The sequence below is a fragment of the Cupressus sempervirens genome, chromosome 1 (assembly GCF_028749045.1).
Source record: "Cupressus sempervirens isolate cs-2001-9-10 chromosome 1, ASM2874904v1, whole genome shotgun sequence".
NCBI classification, from domain to species: domain Eukaryota; kingdom Viridiplantae; phylum Streptophyta; class Pinopsida; order Cupressales; family Cupressaceae; genus Cupressus; species Cupressus sempervirens.
This window is the reverse complement of record NC_143118.1, coordinates 832,495,619-832,514,443: the sequence shown is the minus strand read 5'-3', so window position 1 is coordinate 832,514,443 and position 18,825 is coordinate 832,495,619.

Genomic DNA, 18,825 nt, shown 5'->3' with positions numbered 1-18,825 from the left:
TAAAATGTATTATGTAATCATTCTTATTTACATCTCCTCAAAAACATTATATCTTCCCCTTTATTATTTCTTCCCCTTTTTGACACTTATGTCAAAGGGTCCTAAGGATGAATAGAATACTTTTCCAAAAATGTTTTATATACCTCCATAATCATCTTGAGAGAAGCATCCCAATTATCTAAGGCTATCTTTAGTACATTTTTTGCATAGGCCTACTCCTTATGGAGTACTTCTAGATGTGGGGTTATTGAAGATTGAATCTACATCAATTAGGCCTTAATATTGGCCTCTTCTGCTATCAACACAGCTAATTCCTTTTGTGTGTGAAGTGTAGCTGCAAAATGCTTCTCACTCTGAGCTGGATCTTTTGGTAGTTGAGTGCTAGAAATATTTAGCTTTTTCTCCAAGCTCATTATCCTTTGGCTTAATTCTTGTGTGAAATGTGAGGAATCACACAACGTGGTGTATAATGAGAATACATTCTCAAGTATTTTCTTCACTTTTTCAATCTTCTTCGCCAATTCAACTTGTGAGAGTGCTATTTCACTTGATATTTTTTCATTCACGTTCATCTAAAACTTCTTTTCTGACTATTCTAATAATTTGACATTAGTTTCTAGGTCCTCATTCTATACCTAGTCCATAATGTTGGACAATTGCTCCATTATGGGCTAGGTTTCATCAAGTACTTGCAAGCTAAATGCATCAAGAAATATGTCTTTTATTTCTACTAGTGCTTGCTTCTACCTATACTCATATATGAGTATCTCTTGTCTCTTCCTCCTTTCTAGTGCTTCTTGCACTTCATTTATCTACTGCAAGTTCATGGTTCTTGATTCATAACTTGGTATGACTATCTCTTCATCAAGTGCAAGGTCTCCATAGTGAACTACCCTTGCAACCTTGGTAGTGCTTAAGCCTAATGCTGAAACCTACAATGGGACTACATCAGTGCTCGACTTCTTATTGGGAGTCCCCAAGGTAGGCAAGTTTACCAATGTTTGTATTGCCTCCAGCTCCTTAGGGGTTTTCTCTACTTCTTTCTCCTCTTGTCTACTACCTTGATCAATAGTGACAATTTGAGGAGGTGCACCTTGGGTTTGTGTAGCAGGAACATCTTGCCCTGTTTGGTCCTTTGCTTGCTCCTTAGCAATTATCACTTTTATTGTAGAATCAACCTTAGCAATTTTGTCTTGTTCTTATTGCTCTTTGTGTTGATCTATTGTAGTTGTGGGAGATTGTGAGGATTGTTCTTGTGTGCTTTCTTTCTCCCTTGTTATTTCTACTACAACTTTCTGCAGCTCATCAACACTCACCAAAACTAGATTTGTACAAAGTTGTGCTTGCAATGTAGATTGGTGAAGGATCTTTTTGAGATTTTCTGTAGTTAAAGGATTGATGTTCTAACCTAAGGTGATAGGAACATCTTGTACAATTATTGTTACTGCAGGTGTTGTGTGTGGAGGACTTGGTGGTGGCAATTGGGTGTCTTGGACACTCTATTCAATTTGTTGTTCCTCAGCTATTGCCTCTTTATGATGTGTCTTCTCCACTATCTCTTTTTCTATTCCTTTCTCTCCTTCATCTTTTTCTTTCTCTCTTTCTTCCTCTTTCTCATTCTCTTCTTCTTCTTCTTCATTTCTTCCTTCAAATGGGTCTTCCTATCCTTCCTTTACAGTTATCAAACCATATATATTTTTCCACATTTGTGTGGACTTCTAGACTATTTGGTTTTGCAAAATATTGAAGGCTTTGTATTTGGGTGAAAATTTTCTCCCATGCTTCTTATTAGCCTTTGTTATTTGACCTTTTGTCAGGTCTGGCATTTCATGAGCCAATGTAGACTCTCTTATCTCTTTCTCCATTTTCAAATAGTAATGTCATTTATTCTCAACCAATGAGCTTAGCTCCTTTGGCATTGAATTATCTAGTTCAAGTGGGGTGGTCTTGAACTCAGCCATCATAGTGTAGATGGATTCTTTCACTATGTTCTATTGTTCTTTTGACAATTTATTGAAATCTATAGTTTTTAGAAGAGTAAAGTCAACATTTTCTCTAATATCGTTACAAATGCTTTCCAATTTATATGTGGTAGAATAGCTTACGAATTTGAATTGATCATCATCAGACTTTGTTCTTTCTTCATCAGATTTTGGAGGTGCAACATACTTTCTTCTCTTTTTCTGCTCTATTGGTCCTCCTTGTTCTATTACCTTTTTTTTTTCCCCATTATTTTGCACCTTGTTTTTTGGCCCTTTTGTCAGCCCTTGTGGTTGGCTTGGCTAGGCCTAGCTTTGTGGCCTTTTTCTTTTGCTTGGGCTATGCAGTTGGTTATTTTTTACATTTTCTCTTCTTTGACTTAGGCTTTGGTTCTTTCTACTTGGCATCATCCTCTTCATCTACATCTTCTCCCATACCTTGGGTTAAGGAAAGTGGCCCCTAATCTTGCTCTTCTTCATCACCCTCAACATCTTCACCTTCTTCTTCTACTTCTTCTGCAGTGTCTTCCTCAAATCTAGCTTTTAGCTTCTTAACAAGCTTGTCTTTCTTTTTCAAAGTGGAGGCAATTTTCAAGTTCATATCCACTTTTGATCTAACCATGTCATAAGTTCCAAAATGTGGTGCATCCTTGTCTATCTCCTCTGCAAGTAGTGCAGTTATTGTTGTTGATGCTTCATCTATGTTTATTTCATACCCAAGAGGTCTCAACCATCTCACTCTTGGTATGATAGCTTGTATGTATGTATAGTCTATATAAACTAGAAAACATACTTCATTTACATATTTCTCCACTAAGGAAACTGGAATTCTAAGCCTTTAATTCATTGATTTCTTAAAGTCCTCAAAATAACTAGGCATCAAAGTTTCAAAATTAGCTCCCATCTGCTCTATGTATTCATTGACTTGAGCTATGATTGACCTATCATTTCTCCATGCAATTTTTCCAAAGGACAGAAACTAATTCTGTACATAAAAGAAAATACATATGAAAATGATACCAAATTTTCATTGGGATCCCTTTTTTCTTTTGATTGCTACTAGATTTTCATTGATATGTTGCAGTTGCAGCTCTACAAGATCATATCTATGATCTTTCTTCACTAATTTGTATCCTACATCCACTACAATACAAGGCATTCTATTGAGTTTTTTGGACTGGTAGAATTTGTTTCCTATGACCCTAATAGCAAAGTCAACTAGAGGATCTTGGATAGTGTCAATTGTCATCCCTCTCTTATTCCATTTTGCACCTATGTTCTTCTCAATTACCTCCTTTGAATCACTTCTAAGAGTCTTTGGCCAATCTAGGGTTGGGTACCCTACCACTCTATGAACAATTCTCTTTGTAATTTTGATAGGACCATCCTCCAACCATAAACTACCATCATGCATTCAGCTCAATGCTAGTCTAATCCATTCTATCTCAACACTATAGGGAATTCTAGGGCATGCCTTAAACCCTTTCTCTCAACAATCTTGTACTCTTCCTTCAACACTCCATTTTCACACAATTTCTCATATTCCTTCCTCATTTCCATGTCACCTATAGCTCCAACATTGTAATTATAGCATTTCCTTACATCTTGAATAATTACAACTTTAGGGAGAAAGATGGATAGGGCTCCAGTTGGGTCATTCTTGTATGCAACTTCTAGGATTGGATGAAAATCGGGTTGTCTAACCTCTTTGGACACTAATTGAACTTCAAATGATTCCTTCTCCTCAACTTTTCTAGAGATATGTGACATTTTTCATAATCTAGGGTTTCAACACAAAGAAAACATAAAACTGCATAGCTCGACATAGTCGTAAATACCTTAAAATCGATGGAATCATGCTGTTGAAATCTTCTTATATACTGGATTCTCTGCTTTGGATTTTCTCTATGCTCTTTCAAATCTTTTCTTTTTGTTTGCAATGAGGAAAAATGATTTAAAATGCAATGATATACCTCATTTTTGCTGCATTTAATGCTTGGTGTGGATATAGCTATCCACTCGACTTTTGTAGGATTACTGCATTACTTGGCTTCCATTGCCTTTTCATCACTCAACTTCAACTATGATTTATTCTTCACTCAGCTTCCTCTACCAACCATTCAGCTTCTACAGTCTTGATAATCAACTCAGCTTGTATTGGATTTTTACTCGGCATCTGAGGGCAACTTGACAACACTTGAAATTTTAACTTTGCATCTTTGTTCATGCTGATCTCTTCCTTTTAGTACTTACTTGTTTAGGAACTAATGTATGATAAAGCTTTGTAAATTAGTTCCTCATGCCTTTTCTTTGCTTAGTTTGATGAAGTATGATCATTTGACCTGTTAGGTGAAGTGATCCCTTCATTTAATGTGCTACACCCATCTTTCTTCTTCCATGTCTTATACATGTCTCCTTTGATGTGTTCAACATCCACCTTCTCTTTACTTTTTCATTCTTTGAGTTTTGTGCCTTTGGCCTTGTTGGGCAGTTCTTGCTAATATGACCAGTCTTCAAGCAACTGAAAAATGTGGTTTGACTCAACCATCTATTGTAGTTTCCTTTGAAATGTGTCCTTATGTAATTTTTAGGAATGTGTCCATATTCCTGATAGTAATGACAGCTATGCCTAGTGTTATACTCCAAATTGTAGTGATGTCCATTATTTTCTCTTGCTGGCTGATATGGTGTCCGCATACACTTTGATCTTCACTCAAAAGCTCTATGTCCATATTTTTTACAATTGTAGCAATGACCTTAAAATCTTGGTGGTCTAATAGTGCTAGTCTTGTAGTTATGTGCTTGATATCCTTTCTTTTTGCACTTATGACAATAACTTGCATTCTTAGGTTTGTCAAGCTGATGGGCATTTTTATTCTTACATAAATTAGAGGTATGTCCCTTTTTTCCATAGAAATGACAAGTAGGTTTAGTGGTCTTACCTTTGTTACTTCTTTCTTCTATAGTCTTGGATGACTCTCCTTGTTCAATTCTAGTGTAACCAAGTCCTGAAGTGTCATTGCTAGCCGTTGGTGATTTTAGTAGCTGCTCAAAATATTTGATGGCCTCATTGGGTTTGTTGAAGCTTTCTGCAATCTCCTTCTCTTTTCAGGTCATTTTTTAGTTGATCATTTTGCACCTATAGTGTAGAGATCTCAATGTCCTTGACATTCAGTTCATGATGTGCATTCATCATCTAACTTAGGGTGTCTAGCTGCATGTTTGAAATTCTTGCTAGCTCAATTGATTTTTCTTCCAATTTTTTGGCAAGGTTTCTCTTGTCTTCTTCTAGCATAGCCTTGTCTTCAATGTCCCTTTTCTTCTATTCAGTCACTTCAAAAAACATTATGGCTTGTGATTCTTGTTCAAGCTTGAGTATCTTGATTTCTTTTGCTTGAGCTCTATTCTTCTCCATCAGATCTACTATTGTTGCATCAAATTCTTTGGAGTCTCCATTTGAGAATAGATTTGAGGTGTCAATCTCCCTGTACTATGTGTCATTCTCAGCTATGGAAATCTCTCTTCTTCTCTTCAAGGATTTTCTTAGTTCTTCTCTAGCTTCCTCCAATGCATGTAAAGCAAGTTGTATATCAATTGCCCGATTCTCTATGATCTGCTCAAGTTTGTAGACTTCCATTTCCATATCTTTTCTCCAAGTTGTAAGGCTCCTTCTTGTGAGAACTGTGCTCTAATACCAATTGTTGGAATTAACAAGTGGGAAGATTTATTCTGAGAGGGGTGTGAATCAAAATAAACTAACTTTAACCTTTTCAAATCCTTGTGATTGAAACCATTCACATGCATCTAATTCATCTAATAAACATGAAAGTAAAGACATGCATGAAAATAGATAACACACAAATTTGGTAACCTAGAAACCCTTCAAAATGGGAAGGTAAAGTTGGGGTGGGGATGACACCCACAAAATATCACTGCATCAATGTGTAACTATTCAAGGTTACAATATTTGACCACTTCCAATGGTTTTCCCTATGAAAGGCATGTCCCATTAAAGACTTTACACTCTGTTAAAAGTGACCTAGTTAAAGGATTTCACTACCCTGCTAAAAGTAGGCTTGGTTAAAGGACTTCAGTACATTCACTTGGAATGCCACCATGTTAAAGGATTTACAAATGGATGCTAGGCCAACCTAAGTCCATAGGATTTCCATGTCTAATACACCTTCTAGAAAGTATTAGAATGTCTTTGACCTAATAGCTTTGCAATTTTCAATTGTTGGTTCCAAATCCTTGTTTTTCTCTTACTGATCTAATCCTTGCTTGATCTAATGTGTCACTCTACAATATTCTGATACTCTATTCTTTAATAACTAGATTCTACAATATTGATTTATTCTTTACTAAGTCTTTTAAGCTCCCCTCTAAATTTCACTCTAGTTCACCCATATATTTCTCTCATCTATGCATACAATGGGTTTTTTCCCTCCTTTTAAAGATTTAAAATACTTAGGATTAGGTATGAATCTATAATCAATATTAAATCTTGATTTACTGCTCAACTCTTGCACTTTTCTTATTGGTTGCATGCCTTCTCCATTTTTCTTGTTGGCTACATGTTGATTACATAGGTAATGTAAAAGATTTGTTTGTATCTTTAGGATCCTTTGAGATTCATCCTGTGTTGGCTCAAAAAATGTTTTACATCTAAGTTTGTGAAGGCACAAACTCATATGTTTATTCTATGTTACTCGACACATACTAGTTGTTGATGCTTGGCACATATAGTAAAACTAGCTCACTCAACTCCTATAGCAATTGTGTTCCACTCGAAATCTATAGTGATTTGACATATATACTTTACTTGACACTTGAACTTTGCTAGGAACCTAAAGATTTCTTAGCACCTATTGAATTTTTTGACTTGGCAAACATTGTAGCTCAGCTTATGTATTATACTCAGCATTGTCTTGAGAATTTGTTAAGTGTGTTGACACTCAAATGTCAAAACCAATCTGAGACTAACAATTGTGCACCTTACTCAGCATATCTTGGCATCAAGAAGATGCATGGAGATTTATCACAATTATATTTTAGATAGGGATGAAGCATGATATCATTGAATTTTTCACTAGGGTTTTTGAGTGCCAAAGGGTTAAGGTAGAACATCACCATCTAGTAGAACTTTTATAGCCTAATCTCATTCCTTCATGGAAGTGTGCTATAATTTCCATATATTTCATTATGAGATTACCTATGACTACTCATTGACATGATGCTATCAGGATCATCACTGACTAGTTGACTAAGGTGACACACTTTTCATTAATGAGGTCATCCTACACAAAAACTTCAATAACAAATGTCTTTATGTCTGATATTGTGAGATTGTATGGTATTCCCTAGAAGATCATTTTCGATAAGGGTCCTATATTCATGTTCACATCTTGGGCATCCTTCTATCATGGTCTTCGAGCACAGTTGAACTTCAACTCAACATACCACCCAAAGATAGATTGTTATACTAAGAGAGTGAATCAGGTTCTAGAGATATGTTGAGGATGTATGTTATCAACCAATAGGATTTTTGAGAGGATTATCTATACCTAGAAGATTTTTCTTATAATAATGGATATCACAATTCCATTCTAGATGGAACCTTTTCATGGCTTGTATGGTCATCCTTGTTGTACACTATTGAGTTGGGATAGTTTAGAGGATCACATCATGTTGGGTGTTGAGATACTTTGTGATATTGAGTAACAAGTAGTGCACATTCTTGAGAATGCATCCACAAAAGAGTCCAATCCATTATGGAAAGGGTTTGAAACTAGCACCTCATTTTGTGGGGCCATTTGAGATTCTTGAGAGGATAGGTATGACTTCCTACCATCTTGCATCGTTTCCCAACTTAGCTTGTATTCATGATTTTTTCCATATTTTTGTTCTTAGATAGTATAGTCTAGATGTAATACATTTTCTTGATTGCAATGCATTATAGGTGGAGGAAAAACAACTAGATTTGGAGTCGGTGTGCATAGGGTATGTATAGGATCACAGTGTGCCAAAAAGTGGCAATTGTGAAAAAAATAGAGTTTGAAAACATCTAAAAGTGTTTTAAAATCTGCTCTGACTTTTTTCCATCCATCCTAATACCAAAGCAAAAATTTTAGGACCAAGCCTTATCGAAGCATTTCATGACAACATATGCCCCTAGGGAACTATTTGGTTGGTTCCAATGCATCAAAGGGGGTCATAGGTTAACCTAGGACCCCTAGGGACCTATTTGGTTGTTCCAATGTGTTGAAAGGGGTCATAGTTTAACCTATGACCCATTTCAACACATTGGAACAACCAAATAGGTCCCTAGGGACATATGTTCTCATGAGTTCCAATGCGTAGAACCTATGACCCCTTTCGATGCATTTCATGACAACATATGTCCATAGGGGCCATAGGACCCCTAGGGACCCATTTGGTTAGTTTGAATGCATCAAAATGGATCATAAGTTAACCTATGACCCCTTTCAATGCATATCATGACAATATATGACCCTAAGGGTCCTAGGATCCCTAGGGATGCATTTGGCTAGTTTGAATGCATCAGAAGGGGTCATAGGTTAACCTATAACTCCTTTCAATACATTTCATAACAACATATGTCCCTAAGGGCACTAGGACCCCTAGCAAACCATTTGGTTGGTTCAAATGTATTGAAATGGGTTATAGGTTAACCTATGACCCCTTTCAATGTCTTTGATGACAACATATGTCCATAGGGTCCCTAGGACTACTAGGGACCCATTTTTTTGGTTCAAATGCATTGAAAGTGGTCATCAGTTAACCTATGACCCCTTTGAATGCATTTTATAACAACATATGTCCCTACGGGCCCTAGAACCCCTAGGGAAGGTTAACCTATGACCCCTTTCAATACATTTCATGACAACATATATTCCCAGGGGCCCTAGGACCCTTAGAGACCTATATGGTTGCTTCAAATGTGTCGAAAGGGGTCATAGATTAACCCATGAACCCTTCTGATGTATTTCATGACAACATATGTCCCTAGGGACCCTAGAACCCCTAGAGACCCATTTGGTTGGTTCCAATGTGTTGAAAGGGGTCGTAGGTTAACTTATAACCCCTTTCGATGCATTTCATGACAATATATGTCCCTAGGGGCCCTATGACCCTTAGGGACCCATTTGGTTGGTTGAAATGCATCAAAAGGGGACATAGGTTAACCTATGACCCATTTCAATGAATTTTATGAGAAAATGTGTCCCTAGTGGCCCAAGCACCCCTAAGAACCTATTTAGTTGTTTTGAATGTGTCGAAAGGGATCATAGGTTAACCTATGAACCCTTTCAATTCCTTCAATGACAACATGTGTCCCTAGGGGCCCTAAGACCACTAGGGGCCCATTTGGTTGGTTTGAATGTATTGAAAGGTTTCATAAGTTAACCTATGACCCCTTTCAACACATTTCATGAAAACATATGTCCCTAGGGGCACTAGGACACCTAGGGATGTTGAAAGGGGTCCAAGGTTAACCTATGACCCCTTTCAACACATTTCATGACAACATATATCCCTAGGCACTCTAGAACCCCTAGGGACCTATTTGGTTGGTTCAAATGTGCCAAAAGGGGGTCATAGATTAACCTATGAACCCTTTTGAATCATTTCATGACAAGATATGTCAAGCCCTAGTACTCCTAGGGACCTATTTGGTTCATTTCAATGCGTGGAAAAGGGTCATAGGTTAACTTATGACCCCTTTCAAAGCATTTCATGATAACACATCCCTAGGGGCCTTGGGACCCTTAGGGATCCATTTGGTTGGTTTGAATGCATTGAAAGGGGTCATAGGTTAACCTATGACCCCTTTTGATGCATGTCATGACAACTTATGTCCCTAGGGTCCCTAGGACCCTTAGGGTCAAATTTGGTTAGTTTAAATTCATTGAAAGGGGTGATAGGTTAACCTATGACGGACCCTTTCAATGCATTTCATGATAATATATGTCACTAGGGGCCCTATAACCCCTAGGGACCCATTTGGTTGGTTCAAATGTGTCAAAAGGGGTCATAGGTTAACCTATGACCACTTTCGACACATTTCATGACAACATATGTCCCTAGGGGCCCTAGGACCCCTAGGGACCCATTTGGTTGGTTTGAATGCATTGAAAGGGATCATAGGTTAACCTATGACCCCTTTTGATGCATTTAATGACAACATGTGGCCCTAGGGGTTCAAGGACCCATAGGCACATCAAAAGATCTCATAGGTTAACCTAAGACCCCTATCGATGCATTTCATAACAACATATGTCCCTAGGGACCGTAGGACACCTAGTGACCCATTTGGTTGGTCAAAATGTATTGAAAGGTGTCATAGGTTAACCTATTACCCCTTTCAATGCATTTCATGACAAAATATGACATTGAAAGGGGTCATAGATTAACCTATAACCCCTTTCAATGCATTTCATGACAACATATGTCCCTACCCTAGGACCCCTAGGGACCAATTTATTTGGTTTGAATGCATTGAAAGGGGTCATAGGTTAACCTATGACCCCTTTCAACACATTTCTTGACAACATATGTCCCTAGGGGCCCTACGACCCCTAGCGACCCATTTGGTTCATTCGAATGCATCAAAAGGGGTAATAGATTAACCTATGACCCCTTTCAATGCATTCCATGAGAACATATGTTCCTAGTGGCCCTAGGATTCCTAGGGACCCATTTGATTGTTTTGAATGCATCGAAAGGGGTCATAGGTCCTTTTGATGCCTTTTTATGACAACATATGTCCCTAGGGGCCCTAGGACCCCTAGGGACCTATTTGGTTGGTTTGAATACATCAAAAGGGGTCATAGGTTAACCTTTGACACCTTTCGATGCATTTCATGAGAACATATGTCCCTAGGGGTCCTAAGACCCCTAGGGACCCATTTGGTTGTTCAAATGTGTTGAATAGGGTCATAGGTTAACCTATGACACCTTTCGACGCATTTCATGAAAATATATCCTAGGGCCCCTAGGGACATATGTTGTCATGAAATGCATTGAAATGGGACATAGGTTAACTTGACCCCTTTCAATGCATTTCATGACAACATATGTCCCTAGGGGGCCTAGAACTCTTAGGGATGTCGAAAGGGGTCATAAGTTAACCTATGATCCCTTTCTATGCATTCCATGACAACATATGTCCTTAAGGGCCCTAAGATACCTAGTGACCTATTTGGTTGATTTAAATTCATTGAAAAGGGTCATAGGTTAACCTATGACCCCTTTCAATGTGTTCTATGACAACATATGTCCTTAGGGGTCCTAGGATCCATAGAGACCCATTTGGTTGGTTTGAATGTGTTGAAAGGAGCCATACACTAACCTATGACCCCTTTCGACATATGTCATGACAACATATGTCTCTAGGGGCCCTAAAACTTGGAAGGACATTGAAAGGGGTCCTAAGTTAACCTATGACCCATTTCTATACTTTGAAACCAACCAAATAGGTCCCTAGGGGTCCTAGGGCCCCTAGAGACATAACATTTCATGACAACATATGTCTCTAGGGGTCCGAGGACCCATAGGGACCTATTTAGTTGGTTCCAATGCATAAAAAGGGGTTATATGTTAACCTATGACCCCTTTTGATGCATTTCATGACAACTTATGTCCCTAGGGGCCCTAGGACCACTAAGGACCTATTTGGTTGGTTCTAATGCATTAAAAGGGGTCATAAGTTAACCTATGACCTCTTTTGATGCATTTTATGACAATGTATGTCCCTAGCGACCATAAAACCCGTAGGGACCCATTTGGTGTGCTTGAATGCATCCAAAGGAGTCATAGGTTAACCTATAAGCACTTTTGATGCATTTCATGGCAACATATGTCCCTAGGGGCCCTAGGAACCCTAGGGACCTATTTGGTTGGTTTAAATGTGTCAAAAGGGATCATAGGTTAAGCTATGACCCCTTTCTATGCATTTCATGACAACATATGTCCCTATTGGTCCTACAACCCCTAGGGACCAATTTGGTTGGTTCGAATGCATCGAAAGGGGTCATAGATTAACCTATGACCTCTTTTGAGATATTTCATGATAATGTTATATTTAATAATAATAATCATATATATTAATTATATATAATAATCATAATCATATAATATTACTATATCTATTTAATAATTATTATTATCATATATATTACTATATTATATTTAATAATAATAATCATAATCATATGTAAAAATAATAATGCCCACACTTCCCAAATTTTCATTTCCCTCCAATATGGGTGGTTTCCCTCCAAAATTTAAAAAATCTGCCACTATTTGGGTACTTGATTTCATATTGAGCATCCAATCTAGTATCAGATACCCAATTTGAAATTGGGTACCCGATTAGGCTTGGTATTTACCAAACCTATTTGGTCAACTCAAAAGATATCTTTGAGAAAGGTTTCACTAACATTCAAACTTCAAGTAGCCATTTGACAATATTATTTTCTTCAAGATTCAATGAAATGAAAAGGGTTTTTTATAACTCTCAAGATTCCATTGATATAATTGCTATCAAATTCTAAGTTTGATAAGTATTTATTAGTTAATTTTTAATGAAGATTATTGTAAAGTGTTGATTGACATATTGATTGAAAAATAGCTATAACTTTCAAATGGTATAACATTTTTGAAATCCAAAAGTTGTGTCACATTCTATGCTTCACTTAGTATGAAGAAAAAAATTTGTTAAAGTTTTCAATTAGTTAAGGTTGTCAAACACGAGAGTTTTTTAATTCTCAAAAATTTATAGTAGAAAATTAATATTTAATTATTTATTTGAAAAAAAATACCCAAAAATATGCATCACATCTAGGCATGAGTCTACCTTTTATATCTATAATTATGTTTTAAAATATTATCATTTGATTTTGATTAAGGTGGTTAGACGTACACCTACTTTTTATTTTCACCCTGAAATTTTTGTAGTACTGCATTAAAATCCAAACTTTGGACCAATCAATTAATTTTTTTAACCAGATAAGGCCTAGTAGTTTAGAAACTACATTCAATTTCTTATAGATTGTTTTCTTACAACTTTTTGATATAAAGTGCAGAACCACTTTAAAATTATGTGTCAAGTTGACATAACCCTAATTTTTTGGTTTTTCACTGCCACTTAAGGCCATAGTTTGATTAACCATGATCCTGCACATACCCATTATTCAGTAATGAGATTTGACCCTCAAGGATCAAAACATAGAGCATGTAAGGGTCCAATAGGACCTACTAATGAGTTATCAACTACTTGGGAGGATGCATCTAGATTACAAGATTTATATCACTACTTTTTTTAAGGCTTCAAGGAGTAAGCCTAAGTCTAGGGGGGTGGATGTAGTGCCTACTCCTAGTTTACTTTTTATGTTATATTGCCAAACTCTTTTAGGCTAGCCTTATGGTTATGTTTTATTATTTAGTGGTACTTGATTACCTGATTTGATTTGGATGTTATTTCATTCATAGTTATATATTTCACAATCTACTTGGTACTCCATTAACTCATGTGTTCATGTTTATTCATTCAATGATGATGCTTCATATGTTCATACAATGATTTCATTTGTTTCATGATGATAGTTAGATGGTTGATCTATTTACACATTTTCTATGGTTACTTAATGCATACTTGCATATGTGTGGTGTATATCTATTTTTTACTTTATATTGGATGTTTGTGATGTGGTTGAGAAAAGGAGTCATAGTCACCTAGTAGTTGGGATCTACATGATGCACCACTCCCTTGCCATTTCATGTTTAGTTTATATATATATATATATATATATATATATATATATAGACACACACACACACACACACACACACACACACACACATGTGTGTACTTGTTTGGCTCTTGTGTAGATTGAAAGTACCGAGTATCAAATTGCCAAGATGAGTGTGCTTTATCATAGTATCTCAATGGTAAAGAGGGGAGATAGTTCTCAAGTCCAAATCCTAAACCTAAGCCAATTTTCCTAGAATATAGGACAAGTATTTGAGTTATTCACCCTTATGAATTTGTCAAAGTGATGTAAATTTGAGACTTTGAGCCTTAAATTTGAATCCATACTTTATTTTATAGATAGGTTTTCTTATTCAAATTTTTGGGTTTGGTGTGATTTTTAGTTATAATTAAATAAAATAAAAATATTATTAAATAATTTTGCTTAGCAAAAAAATTATAAAGAAAAATAAATTTTTAATTATATTTAATTAATTGAGAAATTTTTATATTTTTTGATCGGTAAGAGGTTGAAATCAAGGCTAATTATTATTATTTGTTGTGATTAACTATTCCAATTAGTAGTTAAGCTTGAGTAGATTGGAACCCAAGACCTCCCAATTAAGATGCTCACAATTTAGGAGTTTCATTTTAATAATGAACTCTAAATATTATTATTATTAAAATTCATAAATATACTTCTAATTATGTCTTTTTATTTAATAAAATTAAGAGAGAATAAATTAAAAAAAGTTTATTTTAATTAAAACACAAAAATTTTACACATGAAATTAAAAATAAATTAAAATAATAAAGAAAAAATTTTGTGTTCGTAAAACCAAAACCTTAAGAAAGAAAGTTCTTTATTAAGAAATTAGAGCTCATTTCTCCACACACTGGTTTGGAGGAGCATATTTCTAGAAACTATCTCGAGAGATGGAAATTCTTGCAATCTCCAAGTGTTCAATTGGTTGGCATTAGATCGAGCTAGGAAACTTGTTGAAATTTTCACAGTAGATTGCTTTGAATCTTTCCTCTATCTTCTTTGTGTTTGTTGATGAATCTTGTATCAAAAATCCTTATTTTAGTTGGAACCCTTGTTTGTGAAACTATTGTTCTTAGTTATTGAAATGTTTATGAATGAAAATCTAATTGGAATACCTCACATTACAAATTTTTGTTTGGATTATCAACATTGCTTGGGTTTGTTTTCAAAAAATCAGATTTGTATTAAATGGGTATTTGATTTGAGTAAATCATTGTATCTTTAATAAAATAAAATTAAAAGAACTCATTGGAAAAAATTCCATAGTAGACTTGTAGGGGTATATATATATATATATATGAGGAGGGGCAATGACCTCCCCCCTACCTGGTACATGACCAAGGTAGTGAACACTACCAAAGCAATAGCTACTGAGGCAACGACTACCAAAATAGCAGATGTTGTTGTTGGCAATGTGGGCTACTCACACAGCCAAGCTGCTAAGCAGCCACCACATATTTTTGGATTCTAATGTTATTAATTGCATTTTGTTTTATTATAAATTATAAATTATATAAGTTATAATTATTATAATTTATTTATTTAATAATTATGATTATTAATATATATATATATATATAATTTTATTAATAATTTAGTAATTTTTATTATTAATGGTTTAATAATTTTTATTAATAATTAATTAAAAGATTTTATAATATTTAATTTTTATATTATTTAATTTATAATATTTAGTTAAACCTAACACTTTGAAAATGAAAAATTGAACCCGTTTATGAATCAAATTTTGATGATATCAAACTAAATGAACTATGAAACTACACTTGTTTAAATACTTGATGAGAGGTATCATTTATTTAATATTGGGGTTGGGTTTAACTTAGTACATTGACTAGTTTTGGATGTTTAGCAGAGGCTTAGGAGTTATTGTTTTATGATGTTGTATGTAATATTATGGTTTATGTGATTTGACCTTTGAGGTATTGATCGGTATATATTTTGTGATTTCTAATTGCTTGTATAGGACTGATGTGGTCATTGTAACCTTATGGAATTTTTTGTTATAAGCTTAGGGTAGGTTATCCTTATATGAGTTGGGAAGTGGCTTGCAACAGAGGCTAGATCTCTAGATAGGTTGACTGGGTAACCCATTATAGGTTGTTTTAATAACTAATAACATTTCATTAAATGGGTTAAAAGGAGTTAACAAGATTTAATATATTTCCTCACCTATGCCTCGAGTGCTAGTACAGGGTAAGATGGGAGTAGAGAGGATGCTTAGTTGTAACCTTGCCCCATTAGTATGCCTTGTCTATAAGAAATGATATTGATGTCATATAGAGTCACTACGAGGTCAGAGCCCAATAAGGCTACTAGGGTAACCTTAAAATTGGTTCATGCGATGACACTTTCCCACTTACATAGTAGGTTTCTTACATGTCTTTGTTGCCTCTGGGATTAGATGTTACTTTTGTCTTGGTACCTTTGAGATTGATTTCTATCAGGATTTCCTTGATATAGAGTATGGTTATGACTTTTGGATTAATATCCATATGGGACTTGAGATAATCTCCTCAAAACAGTGGGAGTGGGCCATTTAGGTTCGATGAGGTCAGGTGGTAGTGTTTCTTATACCATTAAGATCCAATAGCTAGATGTCATTGCTAGATTATCTTGTGTAGTTGTTATATTCTTCTAATCTTGTGATTATGTTCTTTGATCATATTTTGAGTATTGTACTTGATCATTGGAGATCTTATGAGATATTGTATCTTATCATGATGTATATTTTTTTAGCATTTCATACCCTATGACATGTACAGAGGATTATTATATGCATTCTGGTTATGTCATGTGACATCTTATGTACTTGTATATTTCATTTGATTTGTACTTATGGTTATTCTTTGATATGGATTTTGTTATGTATTAGATTTACTCTTAATAAAACTTTTTATTCATTTCAATGTCATGAAACCCTTAAGAGATCTGTAATTGTTAATGTATTGCTTTGTATGTATGTGATTTATTGCTTCCACTATGTTTCTCTTATTTTAATAATCTTGTGTGTGTGTGTGTGTGTGTGTGTGTGTGTGTGTATGTATATGTATATGTATATGTATATATGCATATATATATATGTATGTATATATGTATGTATATGTATATATGTATATATATATACATATCTATACATATATACATATATATATACATATATACATATACATACATATATACATATATATATACACACATATGTATATATATACATATACATACACACAAGCATGCACGCACACACGCGCACACACATATGAAAAATTTATTGACATAATAGGTTAATTTCTTTTGGGTTCCTTGGTGGGGCATTACACAGATATTATTGAATTAGATTTCATTTAAATAATCGAACATATAGAATCTTTTAATATAATTTTTGAAATGTGGACTCCTATAGTTTTATTTTATCTGTAAATGATCTTATTAAATCTCTTAAAGATTATGAGTAAGGAATTCAAATATCCATTCAACAAGGATTTTCAAGCCAACCTTAACAATCCAATGATAGGGAAAGGATTAGAAAATGCATTTTATATGAAAATCTAAAGATTTAGAGGTAACTTTAAAGGTCTCCTCTTGGTCATTGTTGACATTAATGTTAAAGTTAAAGAAAATGGTTTGTAACACACTTGTGAAAGAGTTATTTAAAATTTTGTTAAGGTTGTGAGATTTAAATTATGATTCATGTTGTCAGTGAGAGATCTTTGTACACTTTTGCAATCAATTCTAAAGGTAAAAGTACAAACCTGTGTCACCCATTTGTAAAGGAAAAGGCTAACAAAAGTATAACTATTCACCTTCAATGATATAAAATTGGTATTATTATTTTGAATTTGAAAATGAAGTAAACTAATGGAATGTTTAGAAATGGATGAAGTTTACGATTATAATTTTTTATAATTATTTGGAATAAGAATTGATATATTTTCATATTTTTATAGATAATTTATTAGCTGCTTAAAACCACTAAAAATAATGGGTCTAATTCCCACCACAAAACTATATGGAAATAAACTTATTTCCCTTTGATCTCAGGCTATGTTATAGACAACATATATAGTTAGAACAATAAAAAATTGTCTTTAGACCTATATTTTCTATTTTATAATGATTCAAATTTCAATTCACATGAAATTGATAGTTTTCATCTCCCACCACATTTGTCAAAACAAATATATTCTAGCCAAGAGAAAAGTTATACATTCTAGAAGAGGAATCTCTCCTCTAGAACCTAGTATAATTTTTTTTTTTTTGATATGATTTAACATTATTTTCTTTCTCAAAACTAATATCTTTTCGAGTGTTAAAATATGTGCTTGGAGAATTTTTTAATTAAAATATACTATATCTAATTAAAACACTATAAACTCTATATGAGAATATTCTTAACTTTGAGCTCTATAAAATGGTGTCTATATGTTATTAAAGAATCTCATAGAAAAATAATAAGAGTTATTGAAATGCCACTTTTCTGAAATAATTGTACTTTTTTAGAAATTGGATACAACCTAGTATAAAACATGCATTTGATAGACATTTCCAATTGGAAATGTGTGAGACCATATATAACTTAGCTTGAATGAATTAATCTAGATCATATGTTTGAACAAAATTGATTTTTAGATAGAAATACTCAAATTCGATCATTTTGATAAGTCAGCCTGAAGGTGACATAGCTTTGTACTTTGATAAGTCAGCATGAATCGGAAGTAACCAATTTCTCTTTTCAACCCCTTAACAAAATTTAACTAAAATAAGCATGCATGCAAGTAAATAAACATAAAATTAGAACATGCATCAACACATAATAAAAGAGATTTTGGTGACCCAAAAACCCTCTAGGAATAAGAAGGTAAAACCGGGGTGGGGATGACACCCACAAAAATTTACTGTAGCAATGAGTTCAACCATGTCTAATGGTTTTCCCTGTTAAATGCCTACCCTGTAAAAGGCTTTACACTATGTTAATAGTGACCTGTTGAAAGGATTTACAAACACTTTACAAG